The sequence below is a fragment of the Macrobrachium nipponense genome, chromosome 5 (assembly GCF_015104395.2).
Source record: "Macrobrachium nipponense isolate FS-2020 chromosome 5, ASM1510439v2, whole genome shotgun sequence".
Lineage (NCBI taxonomy): Eukaryota > Metazoa > Arthropoda > Malacostraca > Decapoda > Palaemonidae > Macrobrachium > Macrobrachium nipponense.
In genome coordinates, this window is record NC_061107.1 from 46191217 (window position 1) to 46215075 (window position 23859).

Here is a 23859-nt window from a genome sequence, read left to right on the forward strand (position 1 = left end):
TCTTTATTCTAATTTATCATAAATCTTAATCAACAGGGTAAATAATGACATATTTAGGAATATAATGTAATTCTACTCATCTTTATTACAACAATCATTGTTGTTAATTACATCATCCATACGGGATATAAAAAGAACTATTTTATTGTAGTACATGCTACGTTAAGCATAAATATTTACTTACGTTACAGATAAAAAAAATTAAAATTTATTATGGTGCAATGTTATGGAGATGGCTGAGAGGAAATAACGTAAGGAGAGAGGACCCTCCCCTTTTTCGAGAAAAAAAAAATTGTTTCCCGAATTGCTTAAATGCAAAATGGTGTCACTTGTTTTGATTATCTAACAGAGTAGCTCAACTACATCATCTCCTGTGGAGAATTTTGATGAGTTTTTTCGGAAAAATGACTTAACGATTAACGTACGCGAATTACGGCGCCAAAAATTCTTTCCGAGTTACATGTTTCAGAAAACAGAAGAGTAACAAGACAGACAGAACACACATAAGATTTCCTGGAGTACGTATGATAATGAGACCCAAAGTCACGAGAAACCGCGAGAAATTGCGATATTTTGCTTACAATCTGCTCGGGAAGCTTAGTGCGAAAATGATTTTGTTGTAAGTCAGGTTTTGTTGTTTTTTGCATTTCGTATGTATCATTGGGAGTTATTATCGTAAAGGCCTGTCCACAGTAGGAAACATTATTTGCAAACATTGCTTGCAAACAATTTTTACCGTATATGTGTTTCCTATCCAGAATGGGAAACATTTAGTGTTTCTGTGTGTATATCATATATTTATACATATGTACATTGTATGTATATGTATATATATACTTTTTATATTTGTACGTGTGTGTGTATGTATGTATGTAGTGTATGTGTATATACAAGGTGTAACACGAGTTTACGCAAATATTGCGAGAAATGAAAAAAAAATTATTCTGAGCAGAAAATCTTTTGAGAACATATTTAGGCTTCGTTGGTGAGGGATATTTATGAAATAACCGTTATATCTATCTATCGTTGTTTTCATGCGATAGGAGGTGGTAAAGGGAGGTCGGTGCATCCTGGGATGTTTGGGGGTCGGGGGCTAGGGGGAAGATGGAGCGAGGCCGATGTGAATAAATGACTTCCCAAGCAAATGTACTATTTAGAATTTGAAGAAATAAAATGCATGAATCATTGAATCCCCATTCCTCCCTGTAAATGGTACTTATGGGACACCGATAAAAAAAGGGAAAAGAAAAGAAGCCTAATTGAATCTCCTCGCCATCAAAGGTAGGATTTCTCTTTCTCTTATCCCTCCTCAAGTGCATTAAAATAGCCAAGTAGAATACAGAGGCTACTGCGCCGACAAGTATCCTGACGACAACTGAGGCCTGGACAGGAAACATTGTTTACAAACTTAGTTTGCAAACAATGTTTCCTATTGTGGACCGGCCTTAAGTAAGCAATACTGCCCTAAATATACCAGGTGTTTGGATGTTCGGCATTCTGGTCATATATGCCTTAAAAGAAAGTGTGGTGGTGAATTGTTAATCTCAGCTTTTTCTGGTTAGAGACAGGGGTGCTTAGTGATAAAGCTCCTCGAAAAGTGTTGAAATGAAAAACAGTCAGAATTAGTGACCATGCAATCTGAAGGTTGACAATATTTTCAGAGATTACATGATTGGGTCATGCGGCGCGCTCTGTTGCTATGGCACTCCGAAAGGCGTGTCCGTGTGTGTGTGTTCGTAGCATGTGGTGTATGGGGTCTAACGATAGGGTATGTAAAAGAAGAGGCGACACTCTTTGATTACTTGTGTCGTGGTATAGAACACACATTGGAGAAGGTTCGAGGACACCCATTGGAAGGTAGAGTAACACAAGACTTTGGAAAAGTTACCTTTTGAAAAGAGAAAGAGAAGTGTAGTGTGTACACATTTGTTTTAATTATCTCTCACATGTTGGAGTGATGTAATAAATATGTCTCTTTATTTCAGATGGGTTCACGGCACCATATAAGAGAATGGTTCTCTAAAGATTTTAATGACCATTTAAATGGCATGATTAATCAGACAGTCAGATTTAGGGGAAGTATTTACTTAAACTTAGTTCAGGAGAGGAGAATGACAGTTTACGGATTTTTGGGGGGCCAGACTTTACTTCTTTTAACTCCATTTTTATATTCATTTTGTTCCATTTAATGTTTAGCTAATTTGGGAAATAAAAATTATATTTTTGTATCTACAAGGATTCATTAGCCCAGTTTGCATTTTTGACTCATGCAGAATGATAAGCAGCAAAGAGAGGTAAGGGAGTTGCCTGCTTGTTTAATTTGTTAAAATGAGTGTCATTTAGTCCTGAAAAGCTTGTTTATAGTTGGTGGCAGCGGTAAAAAGATTTTTATAGGCCGTAGGTACACTTCCAAAGAGACTATAGATAGATTAGACATATTTTTTGGAAGAAGGGTTGTAATTATGTCACAGGCAACTTGCATTATTGCTGAGTTAGGGCTTAGGGTCTCAGGGTTCGAGGCTGTGTATCTCTGTGTATGCCAGCGCCAGTGTTCCTTGTCATCAGTTAGCGTGAAGTGGTTTCGGCGTTTTGGGGAAGTGAAGTGTAATTCTCGGCATATTAAAGTGCTTATTGAGTGTGGTGAATAGGTTGCGTGCATTTGCAATGGATAAACAAGTTCGGGCTCTGGTCATACGAAGACGTGAGTGTATAATTTCATATGTTTCCTTTCCTTTCTTTTTTTTCTCTTATTATTGGTGTTAATTTGCTCAGAAGTGTGTTTTTATTTTTTATGTCCCTTGAGATTCGGTGGACATTGGTGGTTTTGTGGTAACATATACGGGGATAATTGGTATAGTGGGTTACGCCCTGGGGCAAGAGAGAGAGAGAGAGAGAGAGAGAGAGAGAGAGTTGGAGAGTGAGAGAGAAACATCCGGCCGAATGGTTTGCTGAGCGAAGCGGTTTTCTCTCGAACTTTTTTTGTTTGTTTGTTGTCTTCTCCCTTCTTTTTTTTTTTTTTTTGTTCTCGGTGCGACCTTATATTTCATATTAACAGTTGTTCATATGGTGATTTACTGGGCACAGTGCATGTTTGTTTTTCATCTTTTATTGGGGGATGATTATTATTAATTTTACTGTGTTGGGATTTGTGTGTATATGCATTAATATTATTGAGGTCGGGGAGGATCATAAGGTACTATAAGGACTTTCGTAAAAAGAGCAAAATGGCTGACTCAAGTGGTACGCAGACTCTGCTTCACCGCGTTACGAATGTTAGTGCGTGCGTGAGACCGTTCCATGGGTTTGTGGACAGGATTCTTTTACAGCCAGTGCAAATCCTTATTGAAGGGGTGAATAATCATTTAAGTGCCAAAGGGATAACAGATGATATAGAGGCATTCAGATAGGCGAAAGCTTTGTTAGATTTCAATAAGGGGTATCTTTCCTTCTGTTGTCAGAGCTTTCAATATGCAAATTGTCGGTCATGGGCTGATTTGCAAGCATTTTTAAGAGCAGCTTATGGCTCAAAGGAATACGGGGATATGGTAAGAGATCTAAGAGGGCTATACATATAAAATACAGAAAGGCACAACTAGCCTCATCGAACATAGCTCAAAGCTTTTTGACTCAGCGGGAGAATGGATACAAAAATTTAAAACCTCTAAGTGGGTTAACGGGGATAGTGTCTCACTCGACAATTTACATAAACTGATCCATTTTGTGATGTTATTGCACAACGTACCGGATGCAATAGTAGACAGTTTTGATGAAAAGATTGAACTTACTTCAGACGAAGAATTAAAGCTTTGTTAGGTTTCAATAAGGGGGATCTTTCCTTCCGTTGTCGGAGCTTTCAATATGCAAAATGTCAGTCATGGGCTGATTTGCAAGCATTTTTAAGAGCAGCTTATGGTTCAAAGGAACACAGGGATATGGTGAGAGGTCTAAGATGGTTTACTCTCGGTGATAGAGTGTTAATAGAACTAGTTTTGGTTATAAAAGGGGATGCGTTGGGCAACAGACTTTTTCTGGGTCATCCTGCATGTAGGAGACACAAGATTTCGATCCATGAAGGTGTTAATGGTATAGTGGTTGGAATACCTAGTGTTTTTCATCCTTATGACAACGTAAGGGGATGTGTTTGGCGGTTCTAATGGTGATGATACTGGGGATATGGGGAGTGGTAATATCAAAACCCACACTGATGATACGTGGAATTACTGCGGTGATGTTATGCGAGATATTGGGGGCCACAGTGGTAACAATTTTGGTGAAAGTGACAATGACATTATGGGTGGTGATACTGATACTAATATTGATAATATTACTGATACTAACAATGGGGTGGATGTAATGAGAACCACAGGTGGTGATGTTTATGGAATAATGGAACGTGGAGGTACTAACAACAAATATAAAGGTGTTTTATCAGAGGATGTTGTTTTAATGCCAGGTTCAAAGACTATGTTAAAAGTCAAGTTGAGGGAAGTGAGAAAGCCTGCGGTGGATGTGTGTAATTGAGGGTAGCGAGAAACTAAGAGGGATTATTAGCACGGCATCAGTGAATAGTGTATCAAACACTGGTGTTACAAGGTTAGAATTATTGAACCGTAATGATACAGTTAGGAAATACCAAAGGAATACATATGTGGTAGATCTCCAAGATTGGAGTAATGACAGTGGTTCAGTGGCTATTATAGAGGGTAAATCTAAGTTTTCAGAGTCAGAAATGCAATCAAGGAAGCGAATATTTATAGAACATTTAGCTCATGCAGATTATAGTGAGCATGTTGAAGCGGTAAGCGAGCTCTTGGCAGAATTTGGGTATACAGTAGCCTTACAAGGTGAACCTTTCAAACTCAGAGAACAGGTAGAGAAAGAGGTCAATAAATGGGAAGAGGAAGGAATCATTAGGCTTAGTGTGTCTCCATACAACTTTCCTCTGTTAGCAGTGCCTAAGAAGGACGGTTCTGTCCATGTATGCGTCGCTTTTAGACCTTTAAATGAAAAAACAATCCCTGGCCGTTATACAGTTGCGTGCATACCAGATCTTTGTAGAAATCGGGGTACATAATATTTATAGCTTAACTGATTTACCCCAGGGTTTTCTGCAGGTCCCTCTTAGTGAGAGTAGGAAGGAATATACAGCTTTTTCAGTGTCCAAGGGAAACAATGAATTTACGCGAATGCCGTTCGGTTTATCGGGCAGTCCAATGACTTTTACCAGGTTGGTGAACACAGTTTTGCACGGGTTATTGGGTAAAAAGGTTTTTGTTTATATGGATGATATTTTAGTCGCAACAGACACGATCATGCAACACCTGGAAGAGCTTAAGGAAGTACTTAGGAGGCTTAGATTAGCAGGGTTGAAAATTAATCTAGCTAAGTGTTTATTCTTGAAAAAGCAAGTCACATATTTAGGCCATGTCATATCCAAGGAAGGGGTTAGAGTAAGCGAATAAAGTCAAAGCAATAGTGAATTTTCACACCCCGAGATCAAAGAAATAAATTTAGTCATTCCTGGGCATCGTCAGTTTCTTTCGTAGGTTTGTGAAAGGGTTTTCTAACATAGCAGCTCCCCTAACAGATATATTGCAGGAAGATGTTCAATTTCAATGGGGGAAACCCCACAATGAGAGCTTTCAAAAGCTTAAGGAGGCGTTAATGAATCCCCCAGTTCTGAAATTTCCAAATTTCAGCAAACCATTCACATTAGTGACTGATGCCAGTCAGGAGGGTATAGGTGCTTGCCTTATGCAAAAGTTTGATGGGAAATTCAATCCCATAGCCTTTTATAGCAGGAAGTTTAGGACAAAGGGCAGCAATGAGAGATCAATGGCTACCATAGATAAAGAAGCCTTTGCAATAGTATCAAGTTGGGTTCATTTCAAAATGCTACTGATGGGGAATAAAGTAGAAGTCCTTACAGACCACAAGCCATTATTGGATCTTTTTAATAAGCCCAATTTGTCACCTAAAAGAGCTTGATGGTTTCTAACTATAAGAGATTTCGATACAAAACTCAAATATATAGAAAGCAAATAAAATGTAGTAGCGGACGCCCTTAGTAGAAGTTTTTATGACATGGAAGGATTTCAAGTTGTGCTAGTCACTAGCGAGGCTATACAATACAATGTGATATGGGTCTCATAGAGCAAAGGCAGGATGAAGATGAAATTTTGGCAGACGCAAGAGCGTTTCTTAGAGGGGAATTAGTCAGGAAACGTTACAAGTTACATTTTTCGGGTTAGAAGGCAATCTATTGGTCAGGAAAATAAAATATAAATTGAGAACTAGTAAAAGTAAAGGAGACACGACACAGATCGTAATTCCGAAAGTCCTAATTGCAGTGGTTTTGGATATAGTATATTGCAGGTTCGGTAGTCCACACTTGGGGATAGAAAAAACGCATAATGGGGTGCTTGCTACATATATTTGGAAAAACATGGGGAAAGATGTGAAAAATTTATTGAAAAACTGTACAGTATGTAATGCATGCAAACCTGCAAGGATAACTTCCTGCAAATTAGGGTCATATCCGATACCAAGTAGACCTTTTCAGAGAATACATATGGATACCCTGGGAAATGTTTGTAAGTCTAGATATGCGAATAAGTACTTGTTAGTAATAATAGATGAACTTACAAGGATAGTAGAAATTTTTTCACTTAAACATAAAACAGCTGAAGAAGTAACTATAGCATTTTTCAATGGTATCATTTGCAGATGTGGCTCACCCGAGGTTTTATTTGACCGACGATGGCAGAGAATTTGTAAACAAAACTTTAGAATGTTTAGCAGAAGTCATGGGAATACAGAAAGTAACAAATATTCCTTACAGACCTGAAGCTAATGGGTTGTGTGAACGAGCAAACAGGAAAGTGCTCGAAGCTCTCAGGAAGATTGTAGGTGGTAATGATAAAAACTGGGACAGATACATTGATGTTGTTAGACATAATATTAACACTATGGTTAGTGATCCATTTAAATATCTCTATCTGAAGCTTTGTTTGGTTGCCCAGCATGAACACATTCGATCTGTTACACTATACCTCATCATGGGGAAGACGCAATTGAAGCATTAATATCTACAGCAAGAGAGAGGCATGCTTCTCTCAGCTGTAATCTCGAGGCTACGACTCGAGAAATGGTATAAAGAAGTAATAGTAGAACATCTGATCCTAAGATCAATGTTGGAGACAAGGTATTTCTGAAAATCAACGTGAGAAAGGAACTAAATTACAAATTGGGTCCGAAATTTGAGGGTCCTTTTAGAGTCGTTGATGAGAGGACTGGAAACAGATTTGTAGTCTTAGAGAAAAAAACAGGTCGGTCGAAATTAACACATACATCAAAGCTGAAAAGAGTTGGTTGTGGTAACTAATGTAATGTCGTGCAGTTGCGTTTTTTTTCTGGTTTTTGCAAATTGATGGTGAAATGTGTTTAATGTATTTTTTTCTCTTTTATTTCTTCCACTATTTTTCTTATTATGCGCATACTGCAGCGTTTTGGCGTAAGATTCAGAGGTAATTATTTCACATGAAAAAATCGGGTTGAAAATATGGCAAATTTCTGTTAAGCTGAGAAATATTATGATAAGCCCGTGGTGGTTCCTGTGTGTTTGGGTTTAGTAGGGCTGAATTTTTGTGGCTTTTTGGGTGGATGATTTTCGGGGCTAAATTTTTTTTTGTGGCTATAATCTTTGGCGGTGGATTTTTTTTTGTGGTTATTATTTTTTTGGAGGTGATCTGTGGTTACGAGCAAGGAGGGGGTTACTGTGGTTTTATGGGTCCCTGTGAAAAGGTTGTATTTTATTTCACCAGTGGTTATATTTGGCGGTATATAATGGTTGAATTATGGTTTTCTGTGATTTATATCCCAACGAGGTGGTTATGCGGTTTTATATACTTGCGGCAGTGTCATGAATGGAGTTATATTTTCAAGGACAATTTTTGGGTACCTTTGTGGATGTCCTAGGGATAATTTTGTGGAATATGGTTATATAGTATCAGTATAGAATTTTTGGGCCATTTGGAGAATAACGATTTCTGAGGTTGCAAGTCTGACTAGACAAATCTATAGTGCAATTTGAGCACATGAGGTATTCACAGGTGGATTAATGCTGATAATGCTGTGATGAGACCGGTTGCTGATTTTTCCTCTCAGAGTTGACTACTCGGAGATTTGCACTGTTTTTAGAGATGTCGATAATGACATTCCATGGGGATGTATGTAAGGGGTTAATTCCAGTCAATGGGATATGTTGCGACAGCAAATTCCGTAATGATACATACTGCGTTTATGGGGGAAAGCGCTGAATTATATATATGTTTTTTCTCCATGTACATTTTGTAATGGGGAAAGTTCAATTATTATTATTTTTTTTCTTTTCCTATGAGGGATGTTTGTAATCGGAGTTAGCTTTACATAGCATTTCTATTATAGACAGGAGGTATGATTTATCGGGGTATATGTGTCAGATAGAAGGGGTAGTCGGCATTATATTTCATGGTAGTTAATTATATAAACAGTACAGTGGTTTTGCTGTATAGACCTTATGGGGGTATTTTTTTATAGTATATTTGTTAGATATAGGATTATTTGTGATGATTCAGTGGGTAAAGATCATATTTTGTTTAGCGGGAAATTTTTAATAATTGACTATGAGATTGGGTAAATTAGTTAATGACAGATTTGTGTGGTAAAGCAAGACTTTAGTTATTCTATGATCAAGTAGACTTTTCAAATACAGAGACAGGATGACTTTAGATAATTCCCAACTTCACGTGATGGTGACAACGAAAACAGCTTGGCTCTACAGTACCAGAGGTCGAATCTACACATGAGTGGCGATGCTATGGATCGTCTTTGCAATGGACAAGATGTCATTGGTGGATTGTCTCAGGATATGTTCTGGGACAAATCATGAGTCTACAATCTTCTACGAGGTGGGTGCGAGACGCACTTGCATGGAAGTCATGGGATATTTCCTTCACAACGAGGTAGTGGTTACGATTCCTTCATCGGAAGACGTTGAACCTACAGTTCGGCGACGAGGGGATGTTGGATACACTTACAGGGGTTGCAGACGTTGAATAATGGCGCATGCTGAATTGTTTCGAGCTGGTTCATGTGCTCAGCCTGGGTCTGCAACTATACGACAAAGGTGTTCATGAAACACTTACATGGACTCACAAGACGGTTCAAGTTCCGCCTATCTTAGAGATGGATGAATTCTTCTTCGATGAACGCTATACAATTCCAGTGATTGCGGTTATGGTATCCATAGTGATAGTTGAAATATGTGTTATAGGGGCTATCTTGCAAACATTGTGAACCAGTATATACCAGTTGCTGATGTGGTGTGCGACGGGAGTGCACAAAAGACATAGGAGGCCGAGCCATCTTAAAAGAAAGTGTGGTGGTGAATTGTCAATCTCAGCATTTTCCAGTTTGAGACAGGGGCGCTCAGTGATAAAGCGCTTGGCTCCTCGAAGAGAGGTGAAATAAAAAACTGTCAGAACTGGTGACCATGCAATCTAAAGGTTAATAACATTTTCAGAGATCACATGATTGGGTCATGCGGCGCTCTCGGTTGCTATGGCACTCCAAAAGGCGTGTCCGTGTGTGTGTGTGTTCATAGTGTGTGGTGTATGGGCCCTAACAATAAGGGATGTAAAAGAAGGGGCGACACTCTTTGATTACTTGTGTCGTGGTATAGAACACTCATTAGAGAAGGTTCGAGGATATCCATCGTAAGGTAGAGTAACACAAGACTTTGGAAAAGTTGCCCTTTGAAAAGAGAAAGAGAAGTGTAGTGTGTACACATTCATTTTAATTATCTTTCACATGTTGGAGTGATGTAATAAATATGTCTCTTTATTTCAGATGGGTTCACGGCACCATATAAGAGAATGGGTTCCCTAAAGATTTTAATGACCATTTAAATGGTGTAATTAATCAACCACTGAGATTTAGGAGAAGTGTTTACTTAAACTTAGTTCAGGAGAGGAGAATGACAGTTTACAGTTTTTTTGGGAGGTCAGACTTTATTCTTGTAACTCCATTTTTATATTAATTTTGTTCCATGTAATGTTTAGCTAATTTGGGAAATAAAAATTATATTTTTGTATCTACCAGGATTCATTAGCCCAGTTTGCATTTTTGGCTCATGCAGAATGATAAGCAGCAAAGAGAGGTAAGGGAGTTGCCTGTTTGTTTAATTTGTTTAAATAAGTGTCATTTAGTCCTAAAAGCTCGTTTATATATGTGTTGTACGACAAAGATATGGCAGCTAAATATGAGTTGAGCCGGGTCGGTTTTTTGGTGAACGGTGATAAATGTTGTACCGAATTATTATGATTCTAGTACTTATATTATCATCGAACTGCTAAATGCCTATGCTTTGCATTTGTTAATCTTGCATATGCATATGACTGATTTCAGAGAAAAGGGGCGGTACTGGAAATCTCAAAGAAAATAGTGGACAAGGTTGGACAGTGGTGTTTGGTGTTGTACAGTGGTGAAAGTTGGACTCGATTGCAGGCTCCCGGGCAAGATTCTGAATTTCTTAAACAGAAATGTGGACTGTGCAAGGAAACTGGGACAATAGAAAAATGAATAAACAGGTGTGAAAGGTTCATGGTAATTTTATTCATTTTGGATTTTCCACGTAATTTTTTTTTTTATTAATTTGTATTTTTCATGCAATTTTTTTTTTCAGAAATTCTAGGGAGGGCAATGGGCGCTCTTCCCACCCCCTCCCTCCCTTGTGGACGCCAATTCTAAAGACAGGTTCTTTATATGATTTTCTCAAGTAAATTGGATGTTTTTTTCCTAAGCATACCATGGAATAAACTTAAACATTTATTACTTTTAATTAAGATTTGAAGAATCGAGACATCAATAAAGCATAAGATTGGTTTGACTTTCTTGCACACTTTCCTCTCTTCTCACTTAGCAATGTATCATGTAATGAATAAATGAGGAAAATAAGACAATCAGTCTTTATCCTGGGTACCTATTAAAACATTGAATTCTATTAAAATCTTTTCTTGTAGCACATAAATGCTAATGAGCTTGTCTTGGAAGTTTGTATTTAGATAAAATTATTAGGGGTGTGTTAGTGCTGAAATAGTTTATGGAATTTTTTTAATTACTGTACTTTCGTGTCTTAATACGAGATATATCTCGTCAGCAGTTTACTCAATTGTGCAGCTATTCAAAATGACAGCTGCTTAAAAACATCTGGATATAAACCACAAGTTAGTCTCTCTCTCTCTCTCTCCCGAGATGTATTTCCTAAGGGACCGGCAATGACACATTTGCTCAAATTACTACCATGACAAATAATTAACAACTATTGACCATTGCTATTCGGGCTATCGTTCTAGAGCCTGTAATGGTTTCAGATTTATTAGCGAAGTAATTTATGTTCTAGAAAATAATATATATTGGTTTTTTTTTTTTTTTTTTTTTTTTTTTTTTTTTTTTTTTTTTTTTTTTTTTTTTTTTTTTTTTTTGGAAGAAAGCAATGTAATTACTGCTGTAGTTACTAAATCCCCAACTATATAATGAAATGTCGATAGTCTTTACAGAGATTTTGAATGGATGAGGCTTCAAATCAGCAAAAGTAAGAATAATTAATATCTCATTGCCGTTCTTCAGTTGATTTGCTGTACATGGGTAACAATATTACCTATGTACAGCATGGGTAATATTGTTACCCATGCTGTAAGCGGTTTCCTGGTCAAAAATTGTTTTCCTTTTTCATACAGACCTTAAAAAAGGAAAAGGATGATGTAACTGTAGAAAATAATTCGGAATGGTTTCCTTCATATTCACAGAACAAAAAATGTTGAACTTTAAATAGAATTTCACTCTGAGTATAATAGTCAGGGTAAGGAATATTTACACAAATTATCACCTACCTTCAAAGGAGATGCCTACCAAGCTCCATAAAAGTCACGGATAATAAAATATTCACCTTTAAGTGTGAAGAACAGGTCAAGGTAAAAAAGCAGTCCGAGAAAATAATTGGTAGTCTCTATGACACATACCTACCAAGATGATAAAAACTAAAATATTTAGAATTTTCATAATTTTGCTAATGTCAGGGAAAACGTGTCTTTAAAAGACAATTCGAAAGTATTAAGATAAACAATAATTGATATGTTTCCACTATACCTCACAATATGAACAAGGAATTTTGTTTTTAATGGATGCTAATCGATGAATGTATACTGATGAGACAGGGGGAGTCACGGTCTGGTAGATCATTCCGAATGAATGATTTCATGACAGTCCTTAGAAATGTAAGAAAAAAGAAACGACTCGCTTTGATATATCAGCGCCTCCTGCTTCACCTCCCTAAAGGTCTGGATCGTGATGATCCTTGAGACCCTCATTTACAGTATACAAACTTGCAGGCAATTATCCTTTATGGCGGAAAGCACTCTTGCCGCAGGAAGAAATGTGAAAGAGAGAGAGAGAGAGAGAGAGAGAGAGAGAGAGACCAGCCAGCTATAAGGAAGATATATCTTATGAGTGGTTTGACCCCGGTGGTGGATTAGGCTTACTTTGTCGAGACCTTGTGCTTTTTCACTTGTTTAGTTTTGTATACAGCCCTCCACAGGGATGATTCCCTCTTTGGCGGGTCCTTATTGCTTTTTATATTTCATAATTGCCTTTTAGTGCTTTCTCATCACTGTCGTAGCTCCTGCAGAATAGGGTATATTTTTAGGAGACGCGATGGACACTCAACGCCTGGTGGTTTTCCACTCTTCTTGCCTCCTCCTCTATCTCTATGACGGTTGTAATCCACAGAGTTCAGTGAACAACTAGGTACATAACTTATCAATTACGTTTAAATAGGTATAATGTCCCATTTAATCAGGGTCGTGAATGGGATACTGGTCCTTCAGTTTGTGAGCTGTAAACATTCAGTACTGTCAATGCAGCTCAAGTGATGCACTGCAGGCATTACTGAAGGTTCTTTTTAGCGTCACTTCCACCACCCGCTGCAATCTCTTTCATTCCTTTTACTGTACCTTTGTTCATATTATCTTCCTTCTACCTGACTTTCCACCCTCTCCAACATCCTCGCTGAATGACCTTAGGTCCCCGACGGCTTAAATTCTACATTCTAATTCTTGTGTCTCAAAACCACTGCGTTACGAGGTCAGAGAGAGAGAGAGAGAGAGAGAGAGAGAGAGAGAGAGAGAGAGAGGGTGGTGGATAGTGAAATGAAAAAGTTAATTACCGATTATTTTTTTTTGTTTCGCAATACATTTATCATATAAGAAAAAAATGTATGTTTAGTATGCTATAATACTCAAGTCTATTGCCTGGACTTGAGGTTATTCAAGAGAAAAGATTTAAACAAGTAAAAAACAGCGCCAAAGTTTCTTCGGTGCAATCGAGTTTTCTGTACAACTAATGCTGTATAAAACCATCAATTGAGACCGGTAGCTGTCGAGTTGCTCACCAGATGCGGTAGAGTGAGGGTGTCCCACATGGTTCCGTAAAGAGCTGTCAGATACACGAACCATAGGTAACTTTATCCTTAAATAAAATAAAAATTACTCAGGCTAGAGGATTGCAATTTGATATGTTTGATGATTGGAGGGTGGATGATCAAAATACTAATTTGCAGCCCTCTGGACTCTGTGTTTTTTTTAGGTGTGATGGCGGACGGACGGACGGATAGACAAAGCCGGCATGATAGTTTTCTTTTACAGAAAACTCAAAATGAGCGTAAGGGTCGTATAATTTTTCCTCAGAAAGGGTAATTACACTGAAAAGCTGATTATCTTCTACAAGAGTGAAGTACTTAACAATTCCTCAAAGATATACCCATATGTAATGGCGTTTCAATGCCAATGAAAAAATAAAATCTTTAATGAAATACGGATTTATATGTGAAAAATTAAATAGGAGTTACTTGTAAAATGAATGCTGTATAACATAAAAAATGGAAAGTAAGGAATAAACAAGAAATCCTAACAAGACACCGAAAGGGCATAAAATGTTGCTAATCAAAATATACAACGGAATTCCTAGACTATCGCTCTCGGAATTTGAAAGGGTGCTGCTAACCACATTGTAGATGTTTTCTGCTGAACAAGTGTTACGTGAACCGCATTGACTTAGACTGACAAGACAACTAAAACTGGGCAAAAATCATCTTCTGGAAGAAATTACTTTGTTATTTTATGGGGATATGTCTAAACCCTTCATATTTTGTAAAGGTAAACTATTTCTTGGTACTCGAGTAAAAACTGGGTAAAAAGTGAGATATAAAGAATTTTTTTTCTTAAATCATGAAAAAAAAAGACGAGTCCTTATTATGATTTTATGATTTTTTTACTCTGGATTAACCCGAGTTGGAATAAACAATCGACGAAGAGAAAATTTCTTCTTCAATTTTATGACAGAATAGGATGTCTCATAATGGTTCTGATAACAATTTTATTCATTATTCTTCGACGAATAAATAAATTAAAGTTATTCACGATGGCTATTAGATTTTCATTGAATTTACAATTATGCACAGTGACAGATTTCATAATGATTCATATTTCCAAAGCTGAGTCCACATTACATTAGTCGCATTCTATATAAACTATCACCGGAGAAAATAGTATATATTTCAAAAATTCGCGTCCATTACTACCACTATGATTGTGGTGGTAGTTGACACAGAGATAACCTTCCAAGAAGTTAGGAAGAGAGCAGCCTCATACAATAATAAGTGAACAAGTAACTAAACATATTCTATATACTGCATTTGGAATCTGTATTGGCTTGTGGGAACTAAATTACAAAATGTACGGTAGGTGTTCCCTGTCATTCTGTGATATAAACCTCGATGTTAAACTTAATACTTTCGCATTTTCTATCATTCTTTTCGCAGTCAACCACTCCGTTAATATTTTTAATGATAAAAATCGAAATTTCCAAGTCATTAAGAACCCAGTTGTCAGTCGACCGTTGTGGGTTGCACCAGAGTTGGAGAAAGAGAAAGAAAAACCACCAGTCGTTGAGTGTCCATCGCATCTCCAAAATATTCTACCAATGAAGAAGGGGAAGGCCTCGACGAGGTAATCCTCACCCAACAGGGAGCCAATCGTAAGATCTCTCTTCCTTATAGTTGCGCGCTCTCTCTCTCTCTCTCTCTCTCTCTATATATATATATATATATATTATATATATATATATATTATATATATATATATATATATTATATATATATATATTATATATATATATATATATTAATATATTATATATATATATATATATATATATATATATATTATATAATATATACATATATAAAGTCGGTGTCGAAACTCTGGCAGCATTGGCTTAATTCAAATCGTGTTCGAATGTACACAAATAGACTTAGAATTCCTACCAAAGAATTTATTTATATAAAAGACACAGATTAAATAAATCCAAAATTTAGAAAATGATAAAAATGTCCTTTAAGCCACTACAGATATTTATATAAAAGACACAGGATTAAATAAAATCAAAATTTAGAAATGATAATAAATGTCCTTTTAAGCCGCTACAGATAAACCTAATACAGAGAAATCTAAGTTACTATCACATAAAACTAAGTATTAGTCAGAAAAACTGGTAAACACATACGAGCAACCAAGGAAGAGACGGAATGCACGAATATAACTTGATGTTGGATTCACAGTTTCAGATGAAACTGAAATTTTATCACTTTTATCCCAGTGTGGTAGTACATATTGCGCAAGCATCCTTTACACCGCGTAAACACTTGTACATATACCAAAAGACTTGCCTACACAATATATGTTTTTTTTTTTTTTTTATATCGCTTGTTTTGTGAAAGCAAGCAGGAGTCAAGTCCTAAGAATAACGGGGGTTAGGCCTATAGTGCACTGGCCGGTGAGGGTAAAGCTTCAGTAGCTCTTCAAAATTCTGGCGGGAGAATGAGAGAACTTGTTATAAACAAAACTGGACCGTAATTTAAGGAAACCGTGTGTATCTATCTCGATTTATAAAATACAAAAAGATTTATTCCAAATAAAGAATTATAAATTTTCAATGTACAGGGATGCTCAAATCTGATGCGACATGAGTCTTTTTTTTTTTTTTTTTCGTCTAGATTCTCAGACTCAACATGATGTTGCTAAGTAGTGGTAAACTTTATTTTTTCTATTGTCATACATGTCGACAAGCTTGCGAATATACAGCAAGCACTACTTTCCTTATGGTTATATAAATATAATGCCTTTTATACATTGATATAATTTGTAATCTGTGTGATTTGAACTGATTTTTTTTTCTTTTTGCTTTGCTTAATTCAAAATACTGTGTGGTAAGGTTGGCGTTGTTGTTTTTAATGACAGCGCACTGAACCTGCTCCTCGGGCTGGTCAACATAACTACCTCAGCAGCATTATAACAGTAGACCTAATAAGCACAACAGTCATAACATTTTCATAATAGGGGTATGAATTACAAGTGGTTTTCTTTGAATGTTGAAGTTATAGGCTGTGTTTAAGTTAGGGCCCTTTCACACTACGCGATTCTTGTCGGACCAAGATACGATTGTAGTGCCGGATGTAAATGCGACACAAAATTGCGCAAATCGTACATTTGTCCGACTGCCGTACAAAGTGATCCAATTTTTGACAAGCTCTTGCAGTCTGCTCTCAGCCTGTAGTGGCGACTAGATGGACAGGAGGAGAAAATTATTGTCTTTATTTATTACATTTGAGAAAAAAGAGGAGAAAACCTAGAATTCACTGGGTACACCCTTTGAATACACAAGGCACTTGTATGGTGCATGTGCCACGTTTTTCGAGGAGCCGAAGAGAGATAATGATAAATTTTTCATTTACTTCAGAATGTCTAAAACAACCTTTGAGGAACTCTTGTCATGTCTACATGACCAGTTGCTAAAAGAAATACGACATTCAGAGATTATATTTCGCCAGCACAACAACAGGCAGTTACCATCAAGTAAGAGGAAATAATATGGACCTTTCCTTGTAAATTTGCTTTTCCGTATAGAAATTAAAAAGGAGAAAGGAAAACAACTAGTGTTAGCTGAAACATCTCTATTTATCAAAAGTATAAACTGATATATCTATATCAAAAACTAAAATCTTTTACTTTGATATAAAAAATCCATATCTCTCTCTGTTTCATTAATTAATGTAAATAAAACGTAAGTGTTAACTATAAAAACTTCTCAAAAAATCATATATATCGAAATCGAAAGCTTTTAGTCCTCTTTATATCAATAATCTGCCGATAACCTTCTAATAATTTCAGTATCAAAACGTATATGTAACCTTAATGAAAAAAACAGCAAATCATTTAGTGAATCATTTCTGAGTAGTTTATACTTAATTTAAGCTATCCATACCTGTAGTTCTTTCTTATTTACGAATAAAAATATTGTTATTATTATTATTGTATAGTGTTTTTTCGTTGCATGGAACCAGTGGTTATTCAGCAACGGGAATAACACTATTTATATCCCTCAAATGTTTTCAATACCCAATACACCCGATCAACAGAAGCAGTGGAAGTCTACTGCTGTCGCACGTATATGCAGGAAAAAATCGCATAGTGTGAAGACACGTATTGAAGGCAATGGCCAACTGCAATCGCGTCTGGGTGCAGCACCGGACATGGCCAGTGGGGCCTGTCGGCTGTAATGCGATGCCGGACCGGCAAATTTGCCGGACCGACATAGTGTGAAAACTAGGTACATTAGAGATAATAGTAGACTGCTAGTCGCATGTAGGTCCAACATCGTGTCGCAGTTACGTACGACATAGTGTGAAAGGGCCCTTACTTGTATGTTGCAAAATGATTTATAAGCCTAAAAAAATAAGCTAAACCTTCTAAGATGTAATCTGTTATTGATGAATCTACTTGTAGAGATTGATTGTCCTTTGAGAAATAAAAGATGATGATGATTTTGATTATATGGAGAAGACGGCAATCAATCAAAATGTCTATTAGTATTAATATCAAGGCGTATGGAACACTTATTTTTTAACTGGCTTAGAATATTATTTTCTTCAAAGTCCTTCTGCTCGCTTTAGGTGTATGGTTTAGTCGTTCATTAGGTAACTTGAATTGCATTTGAGTTCTGGCCAGAAATTGTTAAATTAGAGATGCAAATGCTAAGTGTAAAGTGAAGAAATCTAACAGACGTAGGCCTAGGAACAAAATCTCGGCTTTGACAAAAGTATAATTGCATAGGCGAATAGTTGCTAGTAAACCAACATTTTTGAAGTGATTAAGAAATATATGATTAATAACTTTATTTGTTTGAAAACTAAATGTTCCTCAAACAATTATGAAATAAATGGTTTCAAGATAATTAGATAATTTCATTGTCGCTACTGATTGTAGACCTACGTATGTTGACCCAGGTGGTTCTTGTTAATGGTTGCGTCACACACGCTCCACTAACATGTTGCTATCAGTGGGTGCATTCTACTTTTGTATTTACATATTTATATTTTTTCAGCGCTGAAGAGTAAAAACAATCAAACAGGGCCATTTCAAATTTTATGGTTGCTTTGGAATCAATGTTAATAATAATTTTTCGTTTTTTTTTTAAATCTAACAATCGAACTGAGGTTTGAAGACTGACTTCTTTTGGTCAAATGCATCAACGATGAGTGAATGAACGTTTTGAAAATGTTTCGTGAGTATTTTTCTGAAATTTGGCTATGCGTAACATTTTCTTACAGTTTTGAAATATAAGACACAATTAACTCTCCTGTTTGTTTGTATGGTGTTTTTACGTTGCATGGAACCAGTGGTTATTCAACAACGGGACCAACGGCTTTACGTGACTTCCGAACCACGTCGAGAGTGAACGTCTATCACCAGAAATACACATTTCTCACACCTCAGGGGAATGCCCGAGAATCGAACTCGCGGCCATCGAGGTAGCATGCAACACCATACCGAGTATGTTAGGTCGCCAGTTGGTGAATTTAGCATATAGCATCAGTTTTGAGCATATTTTTATATGAAATTTAATCAATTTAGTCAAAACAAAGACGTCTGGGCCTTATCCTCTTTCTCTTTGTTATTTTATTCCCAATTTTATTTTATATGAAAAGTGATGAATTTCGCCAATTACTCAAGTAAAAAATAGTAATAAAAAAAGATGTGGGGACCTAGGCCTATATTACGTGTTTTAAGACAATAGGATTACCGTCATCTCTCTCTCTCTCTCTCTCTCCATCCATTTTTTTTGTTACTCTCTTTCTGTCTCCATTCATTCCTCTCACTTACATAAAAGCATTTATTTGTTATCCGCTCTCGTGTCCTTCCTCAGCAATTTTTGTCTCTCCCTCTGTCTATTGGCAAGTAGGTAGAGCTATGCTCAGAACTCATGCTACATGACTGCGTAGAATTTCGTAAACAATTCACTAACTGGTAGATAATATTCTCCATGTTTATCTGTTATTTCAGTGTGAAGACACGATTATTGCATACAATAAGGCAATAATATGTTTCATAAGAGTTAAATCTGTCATATATTTCAAAACTGTAAGAAAATGTCACGTGTAGCCAAATCTCAGAAAAAACACTTTTGGAACATTTTCAAAACTTTCGTTCACTCAACGCTGATGCATTTGACCAAAACGAATTCGTCATAAAACCTCATTTCAAATGTTGAAAAGAAAAAAAAAAAAAAATTGTTATAACATTAATATTGCCTCAAAAATAAGTATAAAATTTGAAATATTCCTACTTAATTGCTTTTACACCTCAACGCTGAAAAAATGTAAATATGTTTATGCAAAAGTAGAATGCACCCACTGATATTAACGTGTGAGGGGAGCGTGAGTGATGCAACCATTTGAGTGTTGGTGCAACAACTTCCACCTGGTGAAACATAGGTCTACATTGTGTAGCGACAATGAAATTATCTTTAAATCATTTATTATAAATTTGTTAGAGAAATAATTGGATTTTCATATAAAATTATTTGTTATATTTCGTGAATACTTTGAAAATGATGGCATACTAACAAATATTCGCCTATGCAATTATTCTTTTGTCAAAACCAGGATTTGGTTCCTAGGGCTATGTGTGTTAGATTTCTTTACTTTACATCTATTAGCAATTTCTGGCCAGTTGAAAAACAATTAATTCTTATGATATTCCGATTAATAGCCATCTTCTCCTTATAAAGAAAATCATCATCATCTTTTATGCCTCAAAGAACAATCAATCTCTACAAATAAATTCATTAGTTACAGAGATTACATCTTAGGAGGCTAAGATGATTTTTTTAGGCCTATAAATCATTTTGGAACATCCAGGCAGCTTGACCATAGCCTAAAACTTCAGCATTCAAAGAAAACTTGTTGTAATTCATATTCCTAATTTGAAAATGTTGTTATGATGACTGTTGAGCTTATTAGGTCTACTGTTATAATGCTGTAGAGGTAGTTATGTTGACCAGTCCGAAAGGCATGTTAAGCGTGCACCACTAACCTTATCATGCCATACTTTGAGCTAAGCAATTAAAAAGAAAGAAAGAAAGAAAGAAAAAAGAAAAGAAAAATAAGTTCAAAACAAATGGATTACACATTATAGTAATGCATAAGAGGATCATATCTGTATAAACATAAGAGAATAGTGTTCGCTGTGAATTCGCAAACTTTTCGATATGTGTGTCATTAGAAATAAAAAAACAATTAACACTACTTGGCAACGTCATGTTGACTCTGAGATCTGGACGACACACACACACAAATAAATCACGTTGCATCAGATTTGATGCACAGTGGTACATCCACAGTTTTGCCAAGCGACGAGTGGAAACAGAGGACAGTTGATATTCTATTCATCTTACCTCATTATTACTAGTACTAGGAATCGAGCTATTTCTTGATCCTTGATGAACATAAGAAGATCGTATTGTCTTATATAGGGACCATGTAACACTGAGATCACCACCATTTTATGTTCCATACATACAGTTTTTCTCACTGAGTTCTTCGTCACTTAATTTCGCGCAGCTGTGGCGTTACTCTCTTTGAGATTGCCACAGTAATATTGTATGCTGCTCTTCCGTTATTCCAATCACTATATTTCGGTCTTTTTCTCTTTCCACAGTCATGGGCGCTCCTTGTACAGTTCAGTGAACTCAATCAAAAAGCATTTCCTCCTGCGAGTGCGAAATCGTCATGAGCTTTCTGCACCACTCTCATCGGGGTGACGGTTGATGAGTAACTGAGTAGGCAATTACTAGGCATGTAAAACCTACACAAATTCAAATGGGTTGAGAGTTCCGATTTGATTGAACCAAGAAGCAAACAGGCTTGTTTTCATCATGAAATGGTTCATGCCATTTGATCAAGACAAATTTGACACCACAAATGGTTTTTTTTTTTTTTTTTTTTTTTTTTTTTTTTTTTTTTTTTTTTTTTTTTTAAACGCTTAGGTAGTAACGCCAAGGTCGTAATTCTCATGGAAGTGACAGTAGGTGGCTGCCTTTGGCCTAAGGAGAGAGGTGCTCAGCCAGTGCTTTAGGCGCACTTCTTTTCCAAATGAATTCATAACGCTCCATAAAGTGCTCTCTGCCCTGATTCTTCCGAGCCATTGGTAATCCCTGAGCTATTCATATCCAGTTAATACTAACTGCTACCACTACTTACTTCACTGTAATGAAGACCGTAGCAGATAGATCATGAATGTGGCAGCGACCTTTGTAGTGACGCTACTATTATTTTTTCTTCTAGTTATCCCGCTATCCTATAAAGAAATATGTAAATTCATTTATTCTAACACGTGTATATATATATATATATATATATATATATATATATTATAGATATATATATATATATATAGTATATATATTATATATATATATATATATATATATATATATATATATATATATATATATATATATATATATATATATATTTATGTGTGTGTGTGTACTACGAATTGAATAAACACACTCTCACATAGAATCTATTAATTTGTGTTTCTATTTTTGGGTTTTTTAAATTATATAATTGGTGAAGACCTTCATTTTATTCATTTAATTGTAATTCAAAAGTAAGAAAATTAGTGTATGTCCGATGACTGGCATGTAAGATCTGTTGCATTAGGCAATAAACTACACAGGATAGGTTCAAATACCAATATGAAGTCGGTTGTAGCTATATCCCAAAACATAACCTGTCAGTTCTCCCTACCTGAATATTCATCAGTCTTCACAGCCGAACGCTCAGAATTCTAAGTAATAATAACAGCTAAAAATATGTAGTTTGAAAGCCCAAAGTATAATAAACAACAGATATGAAGTTTCGGAAATAACTCGATCTGTGAAATTTTGAATCTCCAACGTTTTTCATTATTCCGATTTTGATATTCATGAAGAACTGTAATTTAATTGATAAAATATAAAAGTAAGAAAATACGAAAACGATTAGGAAATTTGGTAAAAAAAAAAAAATATACGATTTTTTTAAAATTAACTAAATCTGATTTTTATCATTACTTTTCCATGATTGTGCAGATGGATACAAGAGTAAATGTATTGAATGCGTTGGTGTGCTCCGGTGCAGAAACATTTCCCTTTTAGTATATTCTTTTCTTAAATTTCAGTTCGATTCGTCATTCAGTCCCAGTACCTGGCTTCTAGCCTAGACCTGTTACACCTTTTCATTCAAATCCTTCGGGCCAGCCCTGTGAGAACTCATGATCAGTTCGGTGGTCTGGTTACACTATTCTATTGATTAATACCAATAATGTATGGTCTGTTTCGTATTAAGTCACTTTCTTGATACCACAGAAAACGCAACTTTGTACTAAATTTGGCCTGTTGTATTACAGTGCGTGAATCTGTGTGTTTGTGAGAGAGAGAGAGAGAGAGAGAGAGAGAGAGAGAGAGAGAGAGAGAGAGAGAGATTGTAACTTAGTCCTTACACAGTACACAGAGGATCCTATGGCCACATAGACGAAATAAACACGAATGCTCAGAATCTTATGAATATATTATCTAGTTCGAGGCCTACATCAAATGGCACTTTGAAGACAAATTTATAAAGGCGCAGCTTTTCTCTTCATATTCATCATGATGGCAATATTACATATAAACCAAACGGAACAGAAATGAATAAATGACAACCCTTTTTATGTTTGTGAAAACAATGTCGTTCCTGAGCAATAAAAAAAAGGGAAAAATTGGCCATTGCAATGGTGGACGGTAAAAAAATGTCATTCTGCAAAAATCATTGGAAAATTATTTGCAACATTTACATTCCATTTGGTAAAGTGAATACCTTTTCCCATTTAGCTCCATTAATTTTATCAAAGTCATAAAGCAAGTAAGGAAAGGTTGAAAATAGAATATTAAAATCGTATTTCCCTCTTAAACGGACACTAAATAACTCAGTTATAATCACTTTGTAAAGGTAATGATATCGAAATTGACTTGGAGAGATTTGTTTTTTATTTAATAAAAGATTGAAAGCTATTATTTTCGAGCCTTTATAATTGCTTTTGAAAATAATACAAGAGTAAAGGTGCGGCAAAAATAAAGTGCCAACGACTATTTTTTGGGATATGACTTCACCCAGTTTATATTTAAAGTTAAACGCATCAAATTTAAAGTTGAATGAGAAACAGACAACAAAGTTTCTTTTCTTGATGTTTTAATAATAAGAGACACGACAGAGTACAAATTTACCATATACAGAAGACCAACATTCTCACTTTCATACATTCACTACTCTAGTTATCCTGATATTTCTATCCAGGTAGACGTAGTCAATAAACTATTCATAAGAGCCTAACAAATTTGTTCCCC

The 23859-nt window shown here is 35.9% G+C and overlaps 1 long non-coding RNA gene across 1 annotated transcript in view; it reads right to left on the bottom strand.

Moving 5' to 3' along the window:
* LOC135215089 (uncharacterized) overlaps window positions 1-21287 on the bottom strand; it is a 167678-nt gene extending 146391 nt beyond the window's left edge. Inside the window, exon 1 of the long non-coding RNA XR_010314561.1 lies at window positions 20887-21287. This is a non-coding gene — a long non-coding RNA (uncharacterized LOC135215089). The remainder of the gene's footprint in view (window positions 1-20886) is intronic.
* Between the last annotated feature and the right edge of the window lie 2572 nt (window positions 21288-23859).